We start from the raw sequence: 8,296 nt of genomic DNA, 5'->3' as shown, positions 1-8,296 counted from the left end.
CCTGATCAATAGGATGTTTTCAATCAAAATAGAATCCTTTTGAGCTAAATTATAGCGTTCGAGTCTTTTCGAGTGTGTATTTTTCTAATGTACACTCGAAACTGCTCTAAGTAGACAAATCTTGTTTATGAGGCCTAGACTTCAAAATTAAGCTAAATTATCAAGATCATCTGGGTTTATAGACCAACATGTCCTGATCAATAGCATGTTTCCAATCAAAATAGACACCTCTTGAGCTAAATTATAGCGTTCGAGTCTTTTCGAGTGTGTATTTTTCGAATGTACACTCGAAACTGCTTTAAGTAGAAAATTCGTGTTTATGAGGCATAGGCTTCAAAACTTGGCTAAAATATCAAGATCATGTGGGTCTATAGACCAACATGTCCTGATAATTAGCATGTTTTCAATCAAAATAGACATCTCTTGAGCTAAATTATAGCGTTCGAGTCTTTTCGAGTGTGTATTTTTCGAATGTACACTCGAAACTGCTCTAAGTAGACAAATCTTGTTTATGAGGCCTAGATTTCAAAATTTTGCTAAAATATCAAGATTATCTGGGTCTATAGACCAACATGTCCAGATCATTAGCATGTTTCTAATAAAAATAGACACCGGTTGAGCTAAATTATAGCGTTCGAGTCTTTTCGAGTGTGTATTATTTGAATGTACACTCGAAACTGCTCTAAGTAGACAAATCTTGTTTATGAGGCCTAGAATTCAAAATTTAGCTAAAATATCAAGATCATCTGGGTCTATAGACCAACATGTCCTGATCATTAGCATGTTTCCAATAAAAATAGACACCGGTTGAGCTAAATTATAGCGTTCGAGTCTTTTCGAGTGTGTATTATATGAATGTACACTCGAAGCTGCTCTAAGTAGAAAATTCGTGTTTATGAAGCCTAGCCTTCAAAACTTGGCTAACATATCAAGATCATGTGGGTCTATACACCAACATGTCCTGATCAATAGGATGTTTTCAATCAAAATAGACTCCTTTTGAGCTAAATTATAGCGTTCGAGTCTTTTCGAGTGTGTATTTTTCTAATGTACACTCGAAACTGCTCTAAGAAGACAAATCTTGTTTATGAGGCCTAGACTTCAAAATTTAGCTAAAATATCAAGATCATCTGGGTCTATAGACCAACATGTCCTGATCAATAGCATGTTTCCAATCAAAATAGACACCTCTTGAGCTAAATTATAGCGTTCGAGTCTTTTCGAGTGTGTATTTTTCGAATGTACACTCGAAACTGCTTTAAGTAGAAAAATCTTGTTTATGTGGCCTAGACTTCAAAATTTGGCTAAAATATCAAGATCATGTGGGTCTATAGACCAACATGTCCTGATCAATAGCATGTTTTCAATCAAAATAGACACCTCTTGAGCTAAATTATAGCGTTCGAGTCTTTTCGAGTGTGTATTTTTCGAATGTCCACTTGAAACTGTTCTAAGTAGAAAAATCTTGTTAATGTGGCCTAGACTTCAAAATTTGGCTAAAATATCAAGATCATGTAGGTCTATAGACCAACATGTCCTGATCATTAGCATGTTTCCAATCAAAATAGACACCTCTTGAGCTAAATTATAGCGTTCGAGTCTTTTCGAGTGTGTATTTTTCAAATATACACTCGAAACTGCTCTAAGTAGAAAATTCGTGTGTATGAGGCCTAGGCTTCAAAACTTGGCTAAAATATCAAGATCATGTGGGTCTATAGACCAACATGTCCTGATAATTAGCATGTTTTCAATCAAAATAGACATCTCTTGAGATAAATTATAGCGTTCGAGTCTTTTCGAGTGTGTATTATTCGAATGTACACTCGAAACTGCTCTAAGTAGAAAATCCGTGTTTATGAGGCCTAGGCTTCAAAACTTGGATAAAATATCAAGATCATGTGGGTCTATATACCAACATGTCCTGATAATTAGCATGTTTCCAATCAATATAGACACCTCTTGAGCTAAATTATAGCGTTCGAGTCATTTCGAGTGTGTATTTTTCGAATATACACTTGAAACTGCTCTAAGTAGAAAATTCGTGTGTATGAGGCCTAGGCTTCAAAACTTGGCTAAAATATCAAGATCATGTGGGTCTATAGACCAACATGTCCTGATAATTAGCATGTTTTCAATCAAAATAGACATCTCTTGAGATAAATTATAGCGTTCGAGTCTTTTCGAGTGTGTATTGATCGAATGTACACTCGAAACTGCTCTAAGTAGAAAAATCTTGTTTATGTGGCCTAGACTTCAAAATTTGGCTAAAATATCAAGATCATGTGGGTCTATAGACCAACATGTCCTGATCAATAGCATGTTTTCAATCAAAATAGACACCTCTTGAGCTAAATTATAGCGTTCGAGTCTTTTCGAGTGTGTATTTTTCGAATGTACACTCGAAACTGCTCTAAGTAGAAAAATCTTGTTTATGTGGCCTAGACTTCAAAATTTGGCTAAAATATCAAGATCATGTGGGTCTATAGACCAACATGTCCTGATAATTAGCATGTTTCCAATCAATATAGACCCCTCTTAAGCTAAATTATAGCGTTCGAGTCTTTTCGAGTGTGTATTTTTCGAATATACACTCGAAACTGCTCTAAGTAGAAAATTCGTGTGTATGAGGCCTAGGCTTCAAAACTTGGCTAAAATATCAAGATCATGTGGGTCTATAGACCAACATGTCCTGATAATTAGCATGTTTTCAATCAAAATAGACACCTCTTGAGCTAAATTATAGCGTTCGAGTCTTTTCGAGTGTGTATTTTTTGAATGTACACTTGAAACTGCTCTAAGTAGAAAAATATTGTTTATGTGGCCTAGACTTCAAAACTTGGCTAAAATATCAAGATCATGTGGGTCTATAGACCAACATGTCCTGATAATTAGCATGTTTTCAATCAAAATTGGCATCTCTGGAGCTAAATTATAGCGTTCGAGTCTTTTCGAGTGTGTATTTTTTGAATGTACACTTGAAACTGCTCTAAGTAGAAAAATCTTGTTTATGTGGCCTAGACTTCAAAATTTGGCTAAAATATCAAGATCATGTGGGTCTATAGACCAACATGTCCTGATCAATAGCATGTTTTCAATCAAAATAGACACCTCTTGAGCTAAATTATAGCGTTCGAGTCTTTTCGAGTGTGTATTTTTCGAATGTACACTCGAAACTGCTCTAAGTAGAAAATCTTGTTTATGTGGCCTAGACTTCAAATTTTGGCTAAAATATCAAGATCATGTGGGTCTATAGACCAACATGTCCTGATAATTAGCATGTTTTCAATCAAAATAGACATCTCTGGAGCTAAATTATAGCGTTCGAGTCTTTTCGAGTGTGTATTTTTTGAATGTACACTTGAAACTGCTCTAAGTAGAAAAATCTTGTTTATGTGGCCTAGACTTCAAAATTTGGCTAAAATATCAAGATCATGTGGGTCTATAGACCAACATGTCCTGATCAATGGCATGTTTTCAATCAAAATAGACACCTCTTGAGCTAAATTATAGCGTTCGAGTCTTTTCGAGTGTGTATTTTTCGAATGTACACTCGAAACTGCTCTAAGTAGAAAAATCTTGTTTATGTGGCCTAGACTTCAAAATTTGGCTAAAATATCAAGATCTTGTGGGTCTATAGACCAACATGTCCTGATCATTAGCATGTTATCAAAATAGACACCTCTTGAGCTAAATTATAGCGTTCGAGTCTTTTCGAGTGTGTATTTTTTGAATGTACACTTGAAACTGCTCTAAGTAGAAAAATCTTGTTTATGTGGCCTAGACTTCAAAATTTGGCTAAAATATCAAGATCATGTGGGTCTATAGACCAACATGTCCTGATCAATAGCATGTTTTCAATCAAAATAGACACCTCTTGAGCTAAATTATAGCGTTCGAGTCTTTTCGAGTGTGTATTTTTCGAATGTACACTCGAAACTGCTCTAAGTAGAAAGATCTTGTTTATGTGGCCTAGACTTCAAAATTTGGCTAAAATATCAAGATCATGTGGGTCTATAGACCAACATGTCCTGATAATTAGCATGTTTTCAATCAAAATAGACACCTCTTGAGCTAAATTATAGTGTTCGAGTCTTTTCGAGTGTGTATTTTTCGAATATACGCTCGAAACTGCTCTAAGTAGAAAATTCGTGTGTATGAGGCCTAGGCTTCAAAACTTGGCTAAAATATCAAGATCATGTGGGTCTATAGACCAACATGTCCTGATAATTAGCATGTTTTCAATCAAAATAGACACCTCTTGAGCTAAATTATAGCGTTCGAGTCTTTTCGAGTGTGTATTTTTCGAATGTACACTCGAAACTGCTCTAAGTAGAAAAATCTTGTTTATGTGGCCTAGACTTCAAAATTTGGCTAAAATATCAAGATCATGTGGGTCTATAGACCAACATGTCCTGATAATTAGCATGTTTTCAATCAAAATAGACACCTCTTGAGCAAAATTATAGCGTTCTAGTCTTTTCGAGTGGGTATTTTTCGAATGTACACTCGAAACTGCTCTAAGTAGAAAATTTGTGTTTATGAGGCCTAGGATTCAAAACTTGGCTAAAATATCAAGATCATGTGGGTCTATAGACCAACATGTCCTGATAATTAGCATGTTTTCAATCAAAATAGACACTTCTTGAGCTAAATTATAGCGTTCGAGTCTTTTCGAGTGTGTATTTTTCGAATGTACACTCGAAACTGCTCTAAGTAGAAAAATCTTGTTTATGTGGCCTAGACTTCAAAATTTTGCTAAAATATCAAGATATGTGGGTCAATAGACCAACATGTCCTGATCAATAGCATGTTTTCAATCAAAATAGACACCTCTTGAGCTAAATTATAGCGTTCGAGTCTTTTCGAGTGTGTATTTTTCGAATGTACACTCGAAACTGCTCTAAGTAGACAAATCTTGTTTATGAGGCCTAGATTTCAAAATTTTGCTAAAATATCAAGATCATCTGGATCTATAGACCAACATGTCCTGATCATTAGCATGTTTCCAATAAAAATAGAAACCTGGTTATCTAAATTATAGCGTTCGAGTCTTTTCGAGTGTGTATTATTAGAATGTACACTCGAAACTGCTCTAAGTAGAAAATTCGTGTTTATGAGGCCTAGGCTTCAAAACTTGGATGAAATATCAAGATCATGTGGGTCTATAGACCAACATGTCCTGATAATTAGCATGTTTTCAATCAAAATAGACACCTCTTGAGCTAAATTATAGCGTTCGAGTCTTTTCGAGTGTGTATTTTTCGAATGTACACTCGAAACTGCTCTAAGTAGAAAATTCGTGTTTATGAGGCCTAGGCTTCAAAACTTGGCTAAAATATCAAGATCATGTGGGTCTATAGACCAACATGTCCTGATCATTAGCATATTTTCAATCAAAATAGACATCTCGTGAGCTAAATTATTACATTCGAGTCTTTTCGAGTGTGTATTTTTCGAATGTACACTCGAAACTGCTCTAAGAAGACAAATCTTGTTTATGAGGCCTAGAATTCAAAATTTAGCTAAATTATCAAGATTATCTGGGTCTATAGACCAACATGTCTTGATAATTAGCATGTTTCCAATAAAAATAGACACCGGTTGAGCTAAATTATAGCGTTCGAGTCTTTTCGAGTGTGTATTATTTGAATGTACACTCGAAACTGCTCTACATTGAAAATTCGTGTTTATGAGGCCTAGCCTTCAAAACCTGGGAAACGTATCAAGATCATGTGGGTCTATAGACCAACATGTCATGATCAATAGCATGTTTTCAATCAAAATAGACACCTCTTGAGCTAAATTATAGCGGTCGAGTATTTTCGAGTGTGTATTTTTCGAATGTACACTCGAAACTGCTCTAACTAGACAAATCTTGTTTATGAGGCCTAGATTTCAAAATTTTGCTAAAATATCAAGATCATCTGGGGCTATAGACCAACATGTCCTGATCATTAGCATGTTTCCAATAAAAATAGAAACCTGTTGAACTAATTTATAGCGTTCGAGTCTTTTCGAGTGTGTATTATTCGAATGTACACTCGAAACTTCTCTAAGTAGAAAATTCGTGTTTATGAGGCCTAGGCTTCAAAACTTGGATAAAATATCAAGATCATGTGGTTCTATAGACCAGATGTCCTGATAATTAGCATGTTTTCAATCAAAATAGACACCTCTTGAGCTAAATTATAGCGTTCGAGTCTTTTCGAGTGTGTATTTTTCGAATGTACAGTCGAAACTGCTCTAAGTAGACAAATCTTGTTTATGTGCCCTAGACTTCAAAATTTGGCTAAAATATCAAGATCATGTGGGTCTATAGACCAACATGTCCTGATCATTAGCATGTTTGCAATAAAAATAGAAACATGTTGAGCTAAATTATAGCGTTCGAGTCTTTTCGAGTGTGTATTATTCGAATGTACACTCGAAACTGCTCTAAGTAGAAAATTCGTGTTTATGAGGCCTAGGCTTCAAAACTTGGATAAAATATCAAGATCATGTGGTTCTATAGACCAGATGTCCTGATAATTAGCATGTTTTCAATCAAAATAGACACCTCTTGAGCTAAATTATAGCGTTCGAGTCTTTTCGAGTGTGTATTTTTCGAATGTACACTCGAAACTTCTCTAAGTAGACAAATCTTGTTTATGTGGCCTATACTTCAAAATTTAGCTAAAATATCAAGATCATGTGGGTTTATAGACCAACATGTCCTGATCATTAGCATGTTTCCAATCAAAATAGACACCTCTTGAGATAAATTATAGCGTTCGAGTCTTTTCGAGTGTGTATTTTTCGAATGTACGCTCGAAACTGCTCTAAGTCGGAAATTCGTGTTTATGAGGCCTAGGCTTCAAAACTTGGCTAAAATACCAAGATCATGTGGGTCTATATACCAACATGTCCTGATAATTAGCATGTTTTCAATCAAAATAGACATCTCTTGAGCTAAATTATAACGTTCGAGTCTTTTCGAGTGTGTATTTTTCGAATGTACACTCGAAACTTCTCTAAGTAGACAAATCTTGTTTATGAGGCCTAGACTTCAAAATTTAGCTAAAATATCAAGATCATCTGGGTCTATAGACCAACATGTCCTGATCATTAGCATGTTTCCAATAAAAATAGACACCGGTTGAGCTAAATTATAGCGTTCGAGTCTTTTCGAGTGTGTATTATATGAATGTACACTCGAAGCTGCTCTAAGTAGAAAATTCGTGTTTATGAAGCCTAGCCTTCAAAACTTGGCTAACATATCAAGATCATGTGGGTCTATACACCAACATGTCCTGATCAATAAGATGTTTTCAATCAAAATAGACACCTTTTGAGCTAAATTATAGCGTTCGAGTCTTTTCGAGTGTGTATTTTTCTAATGTACACTCGAAACTGCTCTAAGTAGACAAATCTTGTTTATGAGGCCTAGATTTCAAAATTTTGCTGAAATATCAAGATCATGTGGGTCTATAGACCAATATGTCATGATCATTAACATGTTTCCAATAAAAATAGAAACCTGTTGAGATAAATTATAGGGTTCGAGTCTTTTCGAGTGTGTATTATTCGAATGTACACTCGAAACTGCTCTAAGTATAAACTTCGTGTTTATGAGGCCTAGGCTTCAAAACTTGGCTAAAATATCAAGATCATGTGGGTCTATAGACCAACATGTCCTGATCAATAGCATGTTTTCAATCAAAATAGACACCTCTTGAGCTAAATTATAGCGTTCGAGTCTTTTCGAGTGTGTATTTTTCGAATGTACACTCGAAACTGCTCTAAGTAGACAAATTTTGTTTATGAGGCCTAGATTTCAAAATTTTGCTAAAATATCAAGATCATATGGGTTTATAGTCCAACATGTCCTGATCATTAGCATGTTTCAAAAAAAAAATAGAAACCTGTTGAGCTAAATTATAGCGTTCGAGTCTTTTCGAGTGTGTATTATTCGAATGTACACTCGAAACTGCTCTAAGTAAAAAATTCGTGTTTATGAGGCCTAGGATTCAAAACTTGGATAAAATATCAAGATCATGTGGGTCTATAGACCAACATGTCCTGATAATTAGCATGTTTTCAATAAAAATAGACACCTCTTGAGCTATATTATAGCGTTCAAGTCTTTTCGAGTGTGTATTTTTCGAATGTACACTCGAAACTGCTCTAAGTAGAAAAATCTTGTTTATGTGGCCTAAACTTCAAAATTTGGCTAAAGTATCAAGATCATGTGGGTCTATAGACCAACATGTCCTGATCATTAGCATGTTTCCAATAAAAATAGAAACTTGTTGAGCTA

Source organism: Papaver somniferum, unplaced genomic scaffold, assembly GCF_003573695.1.
Source record: "Papaver somniferum cultivar HN1 unplaced genomic scaffold, ASM357369v1 unplaced-scaffold_124, whole genome shotgun sequence".
NCBI lineage: Eukaryota > Viridiplantae > Streptophyta > Magnoliopsida > Ranunculales > Papaveraceae > Papaver > Papaver somniferum.
The sequence above is the reverse complement of the archived record's forward strand: the minus strand, read 5'-3'. Positions refer to the sequence as shown.